Genomic DNA, 18,394 nt, shown 5'->3' on the forward strand with positions numbered 1-18,394 from the left:
ACTGCCTTGTCTTCATTTGTAACCTCCCATAAGGACTGGCCCTTTTACTTCTGTTGTTATACGGTAAGTCTTATTTAATCTGTAAGCACTATTTTCTTTAATGAGGTTTTCCTACTGTAGGCGTGACATGCTTTCCTGCAACATAAAGAGCACCATGCGCACTTTCACTTTCCAAGCTGCCAGGACAACGGCGGCTGCTTCTTTGAAATGAAATAGGTCTTGCATTTACAACAGTTGAGCTATTGGCGTTGTAAATGATGATTCCTTTTATTTATGTGTTAATGATCAAAACAGATAAATAAAAGGCACTGTCCTTTACAATGCCAATAGCTTAAACTCTCGCAAATGCAAGACATATTGCACTGCAAATTTTGTTTAGGGTGGGTATGGGTAATTGGGTGAGAAGGGTACTTTTAAGGTTTAGGGTGGGAATGTTTTTTTGGGTGGTAAGGGTTTTGTTTGTATTTGGTTGGTTAGAATTGTATATATATATATATATATATATATATGTATATGTGTATATATATATATATATATATATATGCATATATATTTATATATATATATATATATATATATTTATATATATATATATATATATATATACATATATATATATATATATATATATATATATATATATATATATATATATATATATATATATATATATATATATATATATATATATATATATATATATATATATATATATATATATATATATATATATATATATATATATATATATATGTATCACACAAAGAAGTTCTCCTGTTGTGTTTATGAGACAATAAACCGTTATTGGACTCGTCCTGTGTGGTGCCACTTTGGAGTTATTTCAGAATTCTTAGAGGAGGACTTCTTTGTGTTAAACATATATGAGTGGTACTGTGACCGCTGCGGGCACCGGCGTCGACAGGAGGGTGAGCGGCTGCTCACAATAGTGTATGCAGATATAATATATATATAGTTAATACTTACCTGTAATATTTTTACTATGCACACGCCTTTACCATGAAAATATGAGTATTTTACAGTTAAGTATAAACGATTATACTCATATAAATATGTATAACAAAAATGGTTTGTAATTACCTGCCAAATACTTACATTTTCATGGTAAAGACATCCATGGTAAAGTCATATCTGTGGTAAAATCTTTCGAAGTAAAGGTAGGCATTGTTAAGAATGTATTGTTGTAAAAGCTTTCGTTGTTTAGCTTATCATTGTTCCAACATACAACCGTTTAATCTGGGTTAAGTAGCATCTGAAGTATTTTGAATTTAGGATTTCCAAATTATGGTTTGGAGATTTTGATATTTTATAGTGAATAGGTTGTATAGCTTCCCAAATTGCAATGCATTTTACATAAATGCCATCAATACTTTGATACATTCTGGCTGATTGTTGTGACAGACAAATATACTGGCAAATACATTTTTGAAGAGTTTTTTTACAGAAGTACATTAGAGAATATTATTAACAACTCCGTGAGTCAAAACATAAATATTAGGAATTGTGGTAGCTATTCATGAATACACAAATAAACATGAATTTATTTATGTGCTTTTTAGGAGTGCATTGACATGTTCAGCAGAGAATCCAATGCTCTAGGCAGTTTAATTTGTCTCAACACTGTATGATTGAATCATTTCAGTTTTACAATAATACTTGAATTAAGATTCCAGTTAAACCATATAAACATTCCATATATTGTTCTACCTGCTTTTTTTTTTTTAAATGCCACTCTTGCAAAGCTACAATTTTCCATTAGGGCACAATACTATCCATGCAGAAGAAGCTGTTTGTTCAATAAGTTTGTAACCTAGTCTGGTTGTTGCAGAACCTTATTTCACTCCTTTCAATGCAGGTACAGTTATCAGGCTCAACCTTTTAAATATTAGTAAATGTCCTTTTTAATTCTCTGAAGAAAGCAGCAGGAAAAATCATTGCGAAGATCTGTTCAACAGAAAGGAAACAGGAAACACATTATTATTATTTGTATTATTATAAATATATTCTCATTCTTGTTCTTATTCTTATTATCATTATTACTATTATTATTGTTATCTGCTGAGTTGGTGGGAGGGCGAATGAAGGAATACAGTAAATAAATATTTTTTTGAAAAAGACAAAAAGTAATGTTACTGTATGTCCCTCCTAATTTGCTCTGATTTGGCAATCCACATTTGCTGACTTAGAAAAAGCAAAGAGTGCAGCAGCCCATAAAACACGCAAAGCACACTAGTAGAGAGACTTGCAACATGAAATTAAATGGATGAGTTAAAACATATTAAAAAACAGAAGTGGTTGCTTATAATTTGGTGCGCCAAAGACATGTGAAGACAAGCATGTTTAGAAGGTAGATAAATGATCTGAGGTAGCCTGAGCATAGCACTAGTCCTTGAACACACCACCTGCTCAGACACAGCCTCTAGAATGTTGAGAGCCTGGAAGCAAAAGGGATTCCTTGGAATGCAGTTCTTGTCTTGCTGGAATGCATTTCTTGTCTTATTGGCAAACTCCTCAGTTGCAGATCACTCAAAATACAATTGATTTATTATCGCGACAAGAGTAGGGGCTAGTAAAAGACTAGGCACATTAATGTGCCTAAAGCATTACTTACCTTGGATTCGACCATTAATACTAATTATTGTCACATATTGCCTAAAGCACCCATCCCTGCAGCTCAGGTCCCTGTGTCAGATGACGATCAATAACTAACAGTTAATAAGTGATTGCTTGGTCAATAAAGCTATGCGAATGAGCTGCACCAGTAGTTGATAATCTGTTACATCTTTCCTGTAGGCTCAAATGTTCGGCAACCAAGTTCTCTATAGGACAGTCATTATTGTTGTCAGGATCCACCGGTGCGACCTGTAAAACAATGTACATCATACACAGTAAAGGAGAAGACCTCCCAAGGAGGAAGAGAAATGCCAGCTGCTGTAGATGGAGGTACAGAGGACTCTACCTATCCATCTCTCTTCCTCCTCCCAGTCATTACTCATTGGATAATTCCACTTCCCCAAAACAGGACAACTTCAGGAATATACTGAAAATGCCTGCCTGCCCCTCTTTACTGTGTGCATAAAAGGGCAGACATTCCCAGAATCCTTGTTTTTCCTGTCTCTGATTGAAATAAAGAGCTTTAGGATGCATATGAGCCCACTTGGCCGTCTGACTTTGTGAATAGTGTTCTCTCTTTGTTGGACTCTAGGTAACCACCATGTGTCAGAGTCTTCCGTTTGGAATTCCTGTAAAGTACCATGCCTAACGGGGTTTATGCCTCTTTTTTGCTGCATAAACTTGGGTTCTTATCCATTGGGATAAGGACATGGTAAGAATCTACTTAAAAGTAATCTTCTAGCCAAGTTTCCTGGAGGTAAATAATGGTTGGTTTTTGTGACCTCCACAAATTTAATTTTCCATTGTAGAGCACAGATGTGTTCCATGTTAGAAGGGATATTTTGCTAAACAGGTCGCTATGTCTGACTGTTACATTTATTTCTATTTAGTACCCAAAGGGGTGTCTAGACTGTAAAACAGAGACTTCTAGTTCTAATGATTTGGAAGTCTCATATTTCATCCAAATGCCTTTTGCTGACTCCATTACTGGGCATATATTGTATCCATTCTTTCCAAAGAACCCTGCATTATGCAGGGTAATACCTGGAGCTAGATCGAACCAGAACACGGCTCATGTTTCAGTTAAATATATGTTTGTTAAGAATGACACTCTTCTGATTTCAGTCAAGGAAAGAGATTTTAGAACAGGAAATAAGTAAAGTAACCTCAAGATCTTTTCTCTATTTAAAGGGACAACTTCCCCCGAAAATAAACAAAAATATGTTTAATTATGGTAGTAGGATGAAAAAAGAGTCTTATTCTAAGGGGTAGGGTGCCTTATTTACAAGAGGTTTAGAGAGCAAGGATGAACCGACCTGTACATTTGGGGGGCTACAAACATTAAGCAAACTATTCATCTGAAAATCTGCAGCAAAAGTGTTGAAAGTGAAAACTCCATTAACTTGGGGAGCTTGAGTTTCTATCAGATCTTTCTTTTATACCTGAGCTGTGCTTAGATGTTGAGTATCAAAGCTTGTGATTCTGTTATTTTGATGCGAATCTCCACTTTATCTACTTGCCATTTTGTATCAATATTGTGATTAAGAAATATAATCTGTCTCCTTATTTTAAAAGTTTCTGATTGATTTTTGTTATTTTTCCAGAAGCATTTACTTCTGATATTCTTGTCACCTCATCTCATCTGAGGTTGTTGATTGCTAGAGGATCATAGATTTCTTTTTCCCAATATTTGATATATGGTCATTGGATCATTAACTGGGAGGGAGACTTCTGGTGTTTTTTCAGGCAATGAAAAAAGATTACGAAGTGAGTAGATATTATCTTTTTTTCTGCTTTTCCTCCCTAACTTCTATCCCCTGTAAGGTATGTACCACCTAAGCCGCCATTTTTTCACCATTCTCCTGTGCTTTTCACAATCAGCATATGAGATAACCCTGCCCAGAGATTGTGATTTGTGCAAAGGAAATGAGACTGGTCCAAACCAACATCCTTTTGTTTAGTGATAAAAGTATGGCAGACAGTATTTCCAGGATATGGTCAGAGTTCAGAGTCTCCAGAAGTTTTATTATGCATGGCAAGGCATGTAGAGATTCTGATACAATAACATAGTCCATCAGCTGGTGAATGCTGGAATTCAAAGGGGAACTCAGGTGTATTTGAAAGGGTGACTATACCCACATAAAAAGATGTTGGACGTAATGCTAAACCTTGTCAGACATTCAACCACAGTACAGAGATCTGGGCCTAAATCCTTTGTTTTCTTGCTCACCATGCCACTCCAGGTCAAACCCAGATATCTGCAAATCGCTCTTGACCCTGCTCTCCATTGGAACAGTCCAGCCCGAAGTACTATGCGAGGTCCTCACTGGACCAGAAATGAGCATCCTGGGACCAGTTTTGGGGTATCACCCCTCATCAGCCAGGCTATCTCGAATCCAATGGCCTACTGAGTACGGGACCCACGTCTGGCCATACCCTTCCCACTTAGGGCGACTATAGCTACACAAAAAGAAGATGGACTGAATGAGGTACATTGGCAAACATTCCCCCCTAGTACAAAGATCTGGGCCTAAATTCATTGTTTTTAAGCTCACCATGCCATTCCAGTTAAGACCCAGGAAATGCGAATTAGTCTTGACCCTGCTCCAATGGGAACAGTCCAGCCCAAACTGCCAGGCCAGGTCCTCCCTGGACCAGAAACTAACATCTGGGATCGGTTTCAAGCTAGCTTGGATCAATCAATCAATCAATCAGGTCGTACTTGTAGAGCACTGCTTGTCACCTGAGAGGGTATCCAGGAGCTTGCTGCAGGTATTGGTCGAAGAGCCAGGTCTTGAGGCCATTCCTGAAGTGGGTTGGCAAGGGTGCTGTGTGGAGGTGGAGGGGAGGGGCATTCCAGGTTTTGGTGGCGAGATGGGAGAAGGAGCGTCTGCCGGAGCAGCAGTGGTGTATGTGAGGTATTTGTGAGAGGGTGAAGTGTGAAAATTGGAGGTTCCTGGGAGGTCATTGGATATACAATCAGTGGTTCATTTAGGCAGGTCCTCGATCATGGAGGGCTATGTAGGCATGGGTTAGGAGCTTGATTTGGCATCTCTTATGGACTTGGAGTCGGTGGAGGTTCTTCAGTTACAGGGTGATGAGGGATGTCTTGGGCAGGTTGAGGATCAGGCTAGCGGCTGCGTTCTGGATCATCTGGAGTCTTAGCATGAGTCCGGTGGTGGTGCCTGCATATTCAGTCAGCTGGTGATGAGCTGCTCCACTGTCTTCCTGGTGCTGATGTGGAGCCACTTGAAAACAGAGTATGTGGAAGCAGTGCGAGGAGACGGCGTTGACCTGACGATTAATACAGAGTTTGATGACATGGATAATGCTGAGGCTGCGGGCATGTTATTTCGGCATGGGGGTGGGTCCGAGTTCCAACCGCCACCAGGAGTCGTTCCAAAGGGCGGTGTGTCTGCTAAACCAGAACTTCAGTTTTGTCCATATTGAGCTTCAGGCAGTTGTCCTTCATCCAGGCTGAGATGTTTTTCATACTGTTAAGGAAGTTGGTTTTCGTCAAGTTGTGGTCAGCTGAGAGTGAGAGGATGAGCTGTGTCCAATGGCATAGTGCGCATGGGACCCACATCCGGGCGTACCCTTCCCACTTAGGGCAACTATAGCAACACTAAAAGATGATGGAAGGAATGCTGAACATTCTTACACATTCACCCGCAGTACAGAGATCTGGGCCTAAATCCATAGTTTTTTTTCTCACCATGCCGTTCCAGTTCAGACCCAGCCATATGCAAATCAGTCTTGACCCTGCTCCCCATAGGAACAGTCCAGTCTGCACTGCCAAGCCAGGTCCTTCCTGGACCCGAAACAAGCATTCTAGGTCTGTATTTGAAAGGTCTCCAAAGAAAGGGGGCTTTTTTTCGAAAAGCAATATAGTCTTTCTTGAGGGTAGACTGTCTTCTGTGAACTTTCGAGTCTCCTTTTTCGGTGCCAGCCTACCAGACAGCACAACTGTCTAGCTTGCTAAAGACACCTTTGGGACTTTAGGAACGTTGGGCTTGGAATGCATTCTGTCCGATGATTACCATTGACTTTGTGGTTTGCAACTCAATTTTTTGGGCTTTCTATTTGCTGCCTTTATTTGCTTTATGCTCTCCAGGTTCAGTTTGTCCCTCCTGTTTAGTAAATCATGTTTACTGTATTCTTCCACAAACCCCCTTTCTGCAAGCAGGCCTTTAAATCGTGTTCTTCTCTCATCACGTTTGCTGTGCATTCAAAGACATAGGTCAAATGCCAGGTGCTGTCTTCTGAGGGTGCTTATTTACTCTGACTTAAAAGTGAGGGGATTTATGTGAAAATCTTGCAGGATACTGGGGGTAGGAAAGAGGTTCCTTCTAGCACATGACAACATTTAAATGAACTGTGTAAGTATTTCGAATATATCAGAATTAGGAACACAAATGAAACACATTTTTTGTTTTTTCTAAAGTGTGGTGGAAACAAATACTTTAATATGATTGAAACAAATCATGACACTAGGGGATGCAATTTCCACACTTTTTCGTTAGTGCATTGTATAGCTTTATTAAAAAAACTTTATGTCATTGTAATGGTCATTTCAGTTGAAAATGTGTTATCTGTTATGGCAGTGCACTACCATACCATGCATGCTCTATGCCACAACTCTGCACCACTCCACACTACTGCACTGTACTCTGCACCACTCCACTTTTACACCGCTCCACGCCACTGCACTCTGCACTCTATGCCACTTCACGCTACGCCTCTCTACGCTACCATATACCCTCTATTCAATGCCAATGCACCCTTCGCCACTCCACTCTACACCACTCTTCTCTACGCCATTCTGCAACACTGCACTCCATGGCAATATATTCTATTCCAATGAACTTTACTCCGTAACACTCAACTCTATGCCCTTTCACTCATTGCCAATCTACTGCACACCACTCTAATCTATTCTGCACCACTGCACTCTATGCCGTTGCCCTGAACACTACTTTATTCTATGCCATCAGGCTCTAGTGCACTCTACACAACAGCACTCTACCCTGCACTACTTCACTCTACGCCACTTCATTCTACTCTGAAACAATCCACTGTTTGCAACTGCACTCTATGCCACTCTACTGTTAATCACTGCACTCTACTCCAGTGACCTCTACACAACTGCACTCTGTGCCACTGCACTCTACTCTGGATAACTGTACTCTGTGCCACTGCTTTCTATGCCACTCTAGTACACTCAACACCACTGCACTCTGACACTCTACTTTGCAGCACTGCACTCTCCACTTCTGAAATCTATTCCACTCTACCCAGCACTACTCCTTTCTATGCTATCCCATTCTATGTCATTGCACTCTACTGCACAATACTCTGCACCACTCTATGTTACTCTCCACTGCATCACTGTATCATTCTACACCACTGCGCTCTATGCCACTCGACTCTACTCTGCACTCTATGTCATGCGCTCTATGCCACTCTCTACTCTGCGCCACTGCCCTCTGCATAACTCAACTCTGCCCCACTCCACTGTGCACCTCTCTATTTAACTCTACTATACTCCACTTTACTCTATGCCACTGCACTCTACACCACTGCACTCTACACCACTGCACTCTGCACCACTAAACTCTGCGCCACTGAACTCTGCGCCACTGCACTCTACTGCGCCCCACTCAAACCAACGCCGCTTTATTCTGTGACGCAGCGTTGTATGCTGATGAATTCAATGCCACTCCACTCAATAGCACTACACTCTATGCCAGTACACTCTGCAACACTCTATACCAATGCACTCTATGCCACTCGCCTCTAATCTCCACCACTGCCCTCTGCATCACTCAACTCTGCACCACTCTATGTCACTCTACTCTCCACCACTCTACTCTATGCCATTGCACTCTACGCCACTCTACTGTTAACCCCTTCCATCCTTGTGATGGAACCACTCCGTCACGAGCCACGGGTGGCATGTGCTCATGACGGAGTGGTTCCGTCATGCCGCGACCGCTCCGCCCACGTGGCACTGATTCATTCTACACTACTCTATTCTATGCCACTGCACTCTATGTCACTCTACTCTAAGGCACAATACTCTACTCTGCCCCACTCTACGCTACTCTACTCTGCACTGCGCTACACCACTGCACTCTATGCCATTCGACTCTACTTTGCACCACTGCCTTCTGTATCATTCAACTCTGCGCCACTCCACTCTGCACCACCCTATTTCACTCTACTATACACCACTGCACTCTACGCCACTGCACTCTACCCCACTATACTATGCGCCACTCCACTCTGCATCACTGCACTCTACTGTGCACCACTCTAAGCAACGCCACTCCATTCTATGATGCTGCAATGTATGCCGCTGAATTCAATGCCACTGCACTCAATGGCACTGCACTTTATTCCAGTATACTCTGCAACACTCTATGCCACTGGACTCTACTCTTCGCCACTGCCCTCTGCATCACTCAACTCTGCACCACTCTGCACCACTCTGTCACTCTATTCTACACCACTCTACTCTATGCCAATGCCAATGCACTCTATGCCACTGCACTCTGCACCACAGCACTCTGCGCCACTACACTCTGCACCAATCTATATTACGATACCCTGCACCACTTTACTCTGCATCACTCAATTCTGCACCACTCCACTCTGCCCCACTCTATGTCACTCTACTCTACACCACTCTACTCTATGCCATTTCACTCTGTGACACTGGACTCTGCGCCACTGCACTCTACTGTGCACCACTGTAATCTACGCCATTGCATTCCATGATGCTCCGTGGTATGCTGCTGAACTCAATGCCACTGCACTCTATGGCAGTATTCTCTGCAACACAATTCACACCAGGCCATTCTCTACTCTATGCCACTCCAGTGTATGCGACTCAATGCGACTCTACGCTATGCCGCTCCACTACACGACACTCTCTGCCACACCACTCTAAAACACTCTACTCTACGCCATTTCACTTTACGACACTCCACGCAACTCTCCACTTGGCCACAAAATTTTAGCCATGGTGAACAGCAGCCCCGCTGGTGTACAACATGGCTAAAACACATTGGCATAGCCATTAGCTCCTGCATAGACAAGACCTATTGGCTTTGCCAAAATGTGTTACTTTTAGTCTTTATTAGATGCATTTGATAATCCAGGTCAATTTCCGGCAGGGTAAAATCCATTGAAATCCTTTGGATTTGAGAACTGTTGGAATTTTCCACACCTATTTCTGTAACTCCCACATGCACATTCTGATCTTGCGCTATTTCCAAAACTGGAAGAACAGAAGATGCATGTTACTATGATTAACTAGATTTTGTATTGGAGAATTGTTTGCAACTGCAGGAAATGCTGTTATTTTAGGAAAACAGGATGGAATTTGTGGTAGATCAAACAAAGCTGAAGTATTAAGTGCCTTTCGTCGGACCCCGTTGATACATTTGGGGCCAATTGTGGAACAAGATGGTTTCAGGGTTATATTCCTACTCCTTAGTTTTTTAATAGTCATCTCGACTCCTTACTACTTTGCTCGGCACTTCCTTGGGTTTGGCCAAAATTATATAAAGACTACAAAGTGCTCTACATTCATGAGCTCTATCAATGTTAAGGGAGATACTTTTTCTGGACAACTTTTCACTTCTAGGTGTCAAATGCGGTTAGTGGTCACCACTCAGAAAAGACTCCAAGATTGGGTAGGTCATTAAAAGAATGCTTATGAGCACTCAGAGACAAGAAACAACCCTCTATTTCTTCTTACCACTTCTCTAAGTTTCTTTAACACACCTCATGTAAAGGGAACTACATCCGACCTGGTGTAAGAATGGAGGCAAAGGGGGTGTCCAATAAGCAGCAGACCACAAGCAGCACTTGGCTTCGCCACTGCTGCCGCCCAAATGGGTTGACTCAAGCACACTCTCTCCATATCAAAGCGGAGACTGCCTGGGTGCTCCCGCTGACTCCTCACTCCTGCCTTTAACCTCATTAGTCAAAACAAAGAAGGAACCAGAGCCCACTCGCTGCTTGACTTCTTGAGTGGCAGAATACCTCATGCAACGAAAGTTCACCATTTTCTGGAGGGACTGTCGCAGTAACCACAGGAGGACATACTTAAGAAGGTCCCTGGAGAGATGTGGTGCAACTCAATGACACGAGCAGGGCTTGGGCATGGGTGGACTCTGCCACTGCCGCAGAATATGTGTTGTGAAGCATGTAATGTGTAGGGTCTTCAACATCTTCAGAAACATCACACATGTCTATCAACTATATAAATTAGGTTGATTGTGAAAACGTCACAAGCCAATACTCTCAAGACATGAAAAGTATGATTCTGAATTTGTCTTTGCCACTCAACTGGCCAGATCGGGTTATTTTCTTATTCTGAGCAGCATGAGTCTTTCGCTCAGGAAGAAACAATCATAATTTTCCCAAGGAAGACATAAAGCACACAAGGCACATGGGGCCACATGGACCAGCAGGCTGCCCTGTGCCACCACACCCTCAGGATCAGGCTACCCCACATGCCAGTCTGACCCGGAATAGTGTAACCCCGGGCACTCCCTCTAAAGAGCACCTCTAAACTCTCACAATGCCCGGTGTGATGGGAGACCGCTGACTGACTCCCCGTCAGAGGAACCTGCCCACACATGGTGCAAGCAGGGGAAGCAAACACTGGGTTTTAGGGCAAACCTACTTCACTGGCACAGAACGCAGAATGGGAGCGAAAGGCTTAGGGGTCACGAGCACTCAGCCACCTCCACAGCAGGAATGGACTGGCCATAGTGGGCACTGGGTGTTTCTCCAGTGGGTCGCCATGGTTGGGGCCAGTTTTGGACCCTTGAGGGGCCGGTTTTGCAGCAAAGCTGCAATATCGCCCCCCTGTAACAAAAGCAGCTGAGGTGTTATCCACGTGCACCTCACCACTCCCAGTGGCCAGTCCGACTCAATTGCCAGGGCCGGTTTGCGTTCCCAATCCACAGCGCTCCTTCTGCAGGACACTCCGGACTCTTTACTTCAGGCGCCCAAGCCTCATCTCATCTCATTCCTGGCAAAATGGGTCAGCACAACTCATAATTATGACCTCTGCACAAATGGGGGTTCGAGAAGGGATCAAAACTATCTGCCAGAGTTCAGCCTTCCAGTAGAGGAATTACTTATTTGCCCAAAACATCCTGCTCTGTGGCAGGTGTTCCATTAGAGTTAAAATTTCTGATCATATTCTCCACCCTCTGACCACACAACAGCAAATGTTTCGCCCGAGCAGATAGCCACCAAAAAAGGTAGTTATAAATGCCAAATTAATTGAACGGTCCCCAGTAGGAAGTTTAGGGATCGAGGGAATTAATCTCCTCTGAAATGTCCTTCCAAAATATAGTCCCATTAAAAAAAGCGTAAAACTACGCTCCTCGTTTTTAGGTCGAGGACCGTCGCACTGCGTAGCAGTGGGCAGAGTCCGAAGATTTTATGTTTTTTAGTTAGGGGGCTTGAACCTGCCCCTCTTCTCCATTGGCTGGCTTCCTAAACAGAGGCCAGCCATTGGAAGAGGGGCGTCACTCGGTTGAAGCCCCGTCTTTTTTGGATTCAGGAGCGTGTTTTTTGCGTTCTTTCTACCTGTGACGTCATCCGTCACTCAAACCTAAAAACACGCCCCCGAATGCGAAAATGACCAGTGCTTTCTCCGAGGTATTTCGGCTTTGCCTCGGAGAAACATGGTGGTGGTTTCCCGAGCTGCTCGGCTCCTCTGGCGTCCCCCCTTCCCTCTGCCCGCAGCACTCCTCTGCCCCGCTCTCGCCCCCCTTCCCTCAGCCCGCAGCCCTCCTTTGTCCCGCTCTCGCCCCCCCTTCCCTCCGCCCGCAGCTCTCCTTCGTCCCGCTCTCGCCCCCTTCCCTCCGCCCGCAACACTCCTCCGTCCCGCTCAAGCCCCCCTTCCCTCCGCCCGCAGCTCTCCTTCGTCTCGCCTCGCCTTAGTGCACCGAAAAACAACTTTGGCTGGATGAGCTTCCCACGCACAGAACCGGGACACGATAGGGCCATGGTTTCAACGGTGGGCTGAACCTGTGGTGAACTCTGCTGCTGGTATTTGCCGTAGGCTGCATGCAGGAGGCTGCTAAGCTACCAGCTCCTGTTTAACAGGCGCGCGCCCACGCACTAGACCGCTGTTGGTGGTCGGAGGCAGTGTACTAGCTGAAATTAAGATATTTTGCTTAAACATCCTACGGCCTCGTCAAGTATCAGAAAGACTTTTATGTGATCACAAAGTTTACCTATGAGCACGGGAATTGATGTAATTTTGATTCCGCCATGTCTTACACTTCAAAAGATCTGAACGAGTGTTATTTTGCAAAAACATCCTGCGGCCGCGGAATTTATCAGCAATACTTCTTCCTGACACATTCATTTGTAGCAAACAAGGGGAAAGTAAGTAATTTGGCCGGAATCACAGGGTATTCAGCCTACGCCCAAGGTCCGGAGCCGGCAAATCTGGTCGTTAAGCCACATCCTATCTAGGTTCTGTAATGCGAGGCAGAGCAGAGAGCACGGCCGCGTCAATTATCAGAAATATTTAAATGTGATCAAAGTGTTTACCTATGAGCACGGGCCCTGATGTAATTTAGTTTCCGCCCTTTCTTACACTTCAAAAGATCTGAAAGTGTGTTATTTTGCAAAAACATCCTGCGGCCGCGGCATTTATCAGCACAACTTTTTTCATGACACATTCATTTGTAGCAAGCAAGAGGGGAGTAAGTGATTTGCCCAGAATCACAGGATGTTCAGCCTACGCCCAAGGTCCGGAGCCGGAAAATCTGTCCATTAACCCACATCCTATCTTGGTTCTGTAATGCCAGGCAGAGCAGAGAGCACGGCCGTGTCAATTATCAGAAATACTTTAATGTGATCAAAGTGTTTACCTATGAGCACGGGCACTTATGTAATTTTGCTTCCGCTGTGTCTTACACTTCTAAAGAACTGAAAGTGTGTTATTTTGCATAAACTTCCTGCTGCCGCAACATTTTTCAGCAAAACTTTTTTCATGGCATTCATTTGTAGCAAGCAAGGCCCCCTGGCTGTGCTTTCTCCCCTGCCCCCTGGCTGTGCTTGCTCCCCTGCCCCCTGGCTGTGCTTGCTTCCCTGCCCCCTGGCTGTGCTTGCTTCCCTGCCCCCGCTTGCTTCCCTGGCTGTGCTTGCTCCCCTGCCCCCTCGCTGTGCTTGCTTCCCTGCCCCCTGGCTGTGCTTGCTTCCCTGCCCCCTGGCTGCGTTGCTCCCCTGCCCCCTGGCTGTGCTTGCTCCCCTGCCCCCTGGCTGTACTTGCTTCCCTGCCCCCTGGATGTGCTTGCTTCCCTGCCCCCTGGCTGTGCTTGCTCCCCTGCCCCCTGGCTGTGCTTGCTTCCCTGCCCCCTGGCTGTGCTTGCTTCCCTGCCCCCTGGCTGTGCTTGCTTCCCTGCTCCCTCGCTGTGCTTGCTCTCCGGTGTGTGTATGTGGCTCTGGGTGTGTGTTTGTGGCTCTGGGTGTGTGTGTGGCTCTGTGTGTGTGTGTGTGGCTCTGTGTGTGTGTGGCTCTGTGTGTGTCTGTCTGTGGCTCTGTGTGTGTGTCTGTGGCTCTGTGTGGGTGGCTCTGTAAGTGTGGCTCTGTGTGGGTGTAAATGCAATAGGTCATGCATTTGGGAGCTATTAAGCTATTGGCATTGTAAATGACAATGCCAGTTATTTAACGATTAAGCTATTGGCAATGTAAATGACAATGCCATTTATCTATGATTTAAAAAAAAAAATGTCATGAGCAATGCCAATAGCTCTACCTTTAATAATGCCGAGACCATTGCATTGTAAATGCTTGTTTAACTTCTTGAAGGTGTAGATTTTTCATTTTTTATAATCAAGAAAGGTTTCCAATTTACACCTGGAAACTTACAACATCTGTAGGTATCCAGGTATACTCCTCAAAAACTGTGCATTCTAAATTACGACCATGCGGAAGCATTTCTGCATGTGTAATTACACCTGCGGCACAACTGAGCATAGGGAAATGCCACTGCATTTGTTCAGTGACTGCTTTTTTCCTGCATTTTCCTTCCCACAATGGAAAGGGATTTACTGCTGCAACTGACTGTAGTACCGTCCACAAAAAGGTTTTTAAGTATCCACTAGCTGTCAAGTTTGTCAGTGCTTCCAAAAATGTTTTTAACAATCCATTCCCTGTAGCTATTTCAAACTGGCATATCTTAAAACTAAGGGGTAATCTTCTTTTGATACTTTTGAGTTATTAACAAATAAAAGGCCGCCGAAATGTAACAAAAGTAGGAAAAGCAATCCAAGTGATGGTGTGCCTTATTCCTATAACATGTACCTACCAGTTATCATCATAGCATGTAATAACGTGAATTTGTAAAGCACACTTTACCCCCATCTTTGCCACTGAATTGTACTTGTTTATAGACCTCTGAAGAATGAAAAGCTGAATGGACTGGATTTGAACCTGTGACTGTGAGGTCAAACACATACTCTGTCCCTTCTGAAGTGATGTGCGTTGGTACCAGTGGCGCAGCAGAGCATTATCAGACATGACACGCCTTAGTCTTGTCAACAAAGACACATGCCCACAGAGCCCAGTCATGTTATGCCCTAGGCTCCTCTGTAAAGTTGCTCTCCATTTTGAATAGCCATCAGATCCCTAAGCGCCCTCAGCCAACATACGTGCCCCGGTGTCATGAGCAATGGCATGCAGCATTGCCATGATTCTTGACGTGCCTCATTGTTATCAGACTGAGTTACATCAGACATGCCCTGTTCACACGCTGATAGCCAAGACAATCAACCATCAAGGATTATTTCCGTCTATAAGATGGAACGCTAGTCCCATCAAGCGTAATGTGCCACGTCCTTTATCGTTCATCTCATAATCCTCTGAATCATCACAGTCCACTCATTCAACTCAGTCATGATGTGTTCCACACTGATCAACCATGAACATGTATTGTCCAATCAGCCAGTATGTGGTTCTGTCCTAGCCGCCAAAGAGTCACCACACACCATTAGCCACCTTGGGGGTCACCCTGAGCGCCCCTGTGATCAGCCATGGGCTTCCCTTGTACCGATGGCATGGCACCCTTCTGATATCAGCTATGATGTGCCCCAGAGCCAGCAGTCAATGAATGAATGCCTCAGTGCCATCAGAAAAGGCTGCCACAGGCAGGGTACCAAGAGCAGGTCCAGTGCTCATGGCCAAGATGATCAATTGCTCAGCATCCTTCATGCTGGCAGAGTTCACAAGCCATGTTGGGGATCATACCTTGTTGACAGGAAGGCATCAGTAGGACATGTCCCTACTGGATTCATGTGAGTCTCGGAAGCATCATCAGGTGTCTACAATATTATTGAGCTGCCTTTGGAATCCCTGTTACTCTGCAGACATCTCTGGCTTGGGATCCACTTCCATGTTTTCAGCTAGGTTCGGGTTAAATACATACATATATACATACATACCATTTGGGTTTATGAACATTTTCATTCTGCTCAGCAGGCACTGCTATAGTTTTAGACCACACAGATGTGCACATTTCTTCCTGGAGTTTGTGGTTGCTTGCTTCTCTCTACATGCTGGAGGCGACAGATAAACGTGTGTGGAACAGCTACGGCTGAACAAGAAAACCTGTTTTCATCACTGGCACGTTATTCCATTTTAATCAAAAACAATATACATTTTATCAGCCCCAGTCGTTGTCCTGCACGTGTTCCGTATTAAATGGATTCATTAAAAAACAGAAATCTATGGCGAAAGAAGGTGCAGTATTTCGACCGTGTACCCAAAATCAAACACGCCTGTGTCCCAAGCTGAACTGTAAATTTTAATGGCCCCCCATTCCACATCTCCATCCCCCCGCCCGCCTCCCTGAAATCCATGGTGAAGGAGGAAAACCCAGCAAAGATGTTGGTGAACTATTTTTAATCCAAGAAAACTAATTTGTTACTTTAGGCCTATGAGCAGAATGTGAGCTATAAGAACTGCCATGAAGATGTTGCACAGAAACAGAGCGCTACATAAAAACTGCAAATGCATAAGAACATAAAATACCCCCCTGCGTTAAGACAGAAAAGCTTGTGTCTTTTACATTTATTTATTTTCTCCTAGGTGTCTATCTTTTTCTTTTTCCAAAAGCAAAGTGGATGAAGAGAAAAACTGCCGGTGTCTCACACCTCCAGCACCCAAGACCCACTGGTGCTGTCCAGATTAATTGCATGTCCATGGGAGAAGACTGTTCAGTCATCAAGAAAGCATATGTTCCCAAATACGATGTACTCAAATGCTTTCATAATTGGGTTTCATATAGTCCATTTTTAAATATGAACAACAACATTACCCCCTTTTCTGCCTGTGTAATAATCAATGCGGTAACATCCTCCAAACTTTCCAATGCTGCAAATGTATCTTTATTGAAGTCAAAATGTTGTTTCTCATGAGTAAATGCATCAAAGTCTTTCAGTAGCACCCCATAACGGTATCAATCACATCACTTTGTATTTCCGGAGTAAACTTAGATTTACATTTGAGGCCACTGTCCCTAGGGGTAAACAACTATTTCCAGCTGTCTTGCTAAATCTTCAATATCAATATCTATATCTTCCTCCAAACTCATCAATGTAGATATATCTGCTTAAACCTTGATAGTTCTCTCACTTACATCCTCCTTAATCTCCAAGTGTAGTCTCAGTTCCTGTATTTTAGCAAAAATTTCATTAGGTTCAATCTACATGTAAATCTTAATAAATCAACTTTATCCTGCAGTTCATCCAGATGTTTCCAAGGGGAAAACGTAATCCTTTGTTCACAAGCTCTGATTCATTCTTCCTTAGATGTCTGTTTGACCTGTCATCCATAGGGTGGTCTTCAGCCACCTATTTTTGCTGGTCTCATTTTTGTTGGCCTTAGAACTACTGCCAGTCAGTGCTAAAGTGCTTGTGCTCTCTCCTTTAACCATGGTGGAATTGGCTTACACCCATTTAGCCTATTTGTTTTACTTTTAAGTCCCTAGTAAAGTGGGACTACATGTACTCAGGGCCTATAAATTAAACTCTACTATTTGGCCTGCAGCAGTTATTGTGCCACCCACTTCAGTAGCTCTTTAAACATGTCTCAGGCCTGCCATTGCAGCCTGTGTGTGAAGTTTTAAACTGCCAATTTGACCAAGCAAAATAAATCTTTTGCAAGGCCAGAGGGCATGTTGTAGTGCATTTAAGACGCTGGGCATGTACTTTTAACTTTGCATGTTCTGGTAGTGAGAAACTCCTAAATTTATTTTTCAGTACTGTAATCCCTACCTCTACCATAGGATAACATTGTGTTACCTTATTACATTTAATATGTGATAAATTTCAATTGGGAGTAGGTAGACAGGTCGAGTTTGGTGTCTAATTGTAATTAAAAAAGCCCTTTTGAAGAGTAAAGTCGGATTTTAGTCATTCTGAAAATGCCACTTTGAAAAAGTTGTCATTTTCTTGTTCCAACCATTTGGTGCCTGCAGCTTGTTCCTCGGTCACGTGAATAGTTGTACCTGGCAGTTGGTATTTGTATGTTATTCCCAGACAGTGATACAAGGGAATTTAGGTGTTGGCAGGAAGGCCATTCTGACTTAATGGGGGGGAGGAACTGTCACCTACCACACGTGCACATCGCAAAGACTCTGAGCACTCTCACAAAGTTTTTGTCGCTATTCTTTCGTGTCCCTAGACAAGCTGGGGCCATGCCAGGGAGGAAGGGGCTGCCC

At 43.8% G+C, this 18,394-nt stretch overlaps 1 protein-coding gene across 1 annotated transcript in view; it reads right to left on the reverse strand.

Annotated features, from left to right (window-relative positions):
- Positions 1-777: 777 nt before the first annotated feature.
- Positions 778-18,394, reverse strand: part of TSPAN11 (tetraspanin 11) — a 690,523-nt gene continuing 672,906 nt past the window's right edge. The window contains exon 8 of the mRNA XM_078654138.1: positions 778-1,962. The gene's annotated coding sequence lies outside the window, so the exon portion shown is untranslated. The remainder of the gene's footprint in view (positions 1,963-18,394) is intronic.

The sequence above is a fragment of the Lissotriton helveticus genome, chromosome 1_1, assembly GCF_964261635.1.
Source record: "Lissotriton helveticus chromosome 1_1, aLisHel1.1, whole genome shotgun sequence".
Lineage (NCBI taxonomy): Eukaryota > Metazoa > Chordata > Amphibia > Caudata > Salamandridae > Lissotriton > Lissotriton helveticus.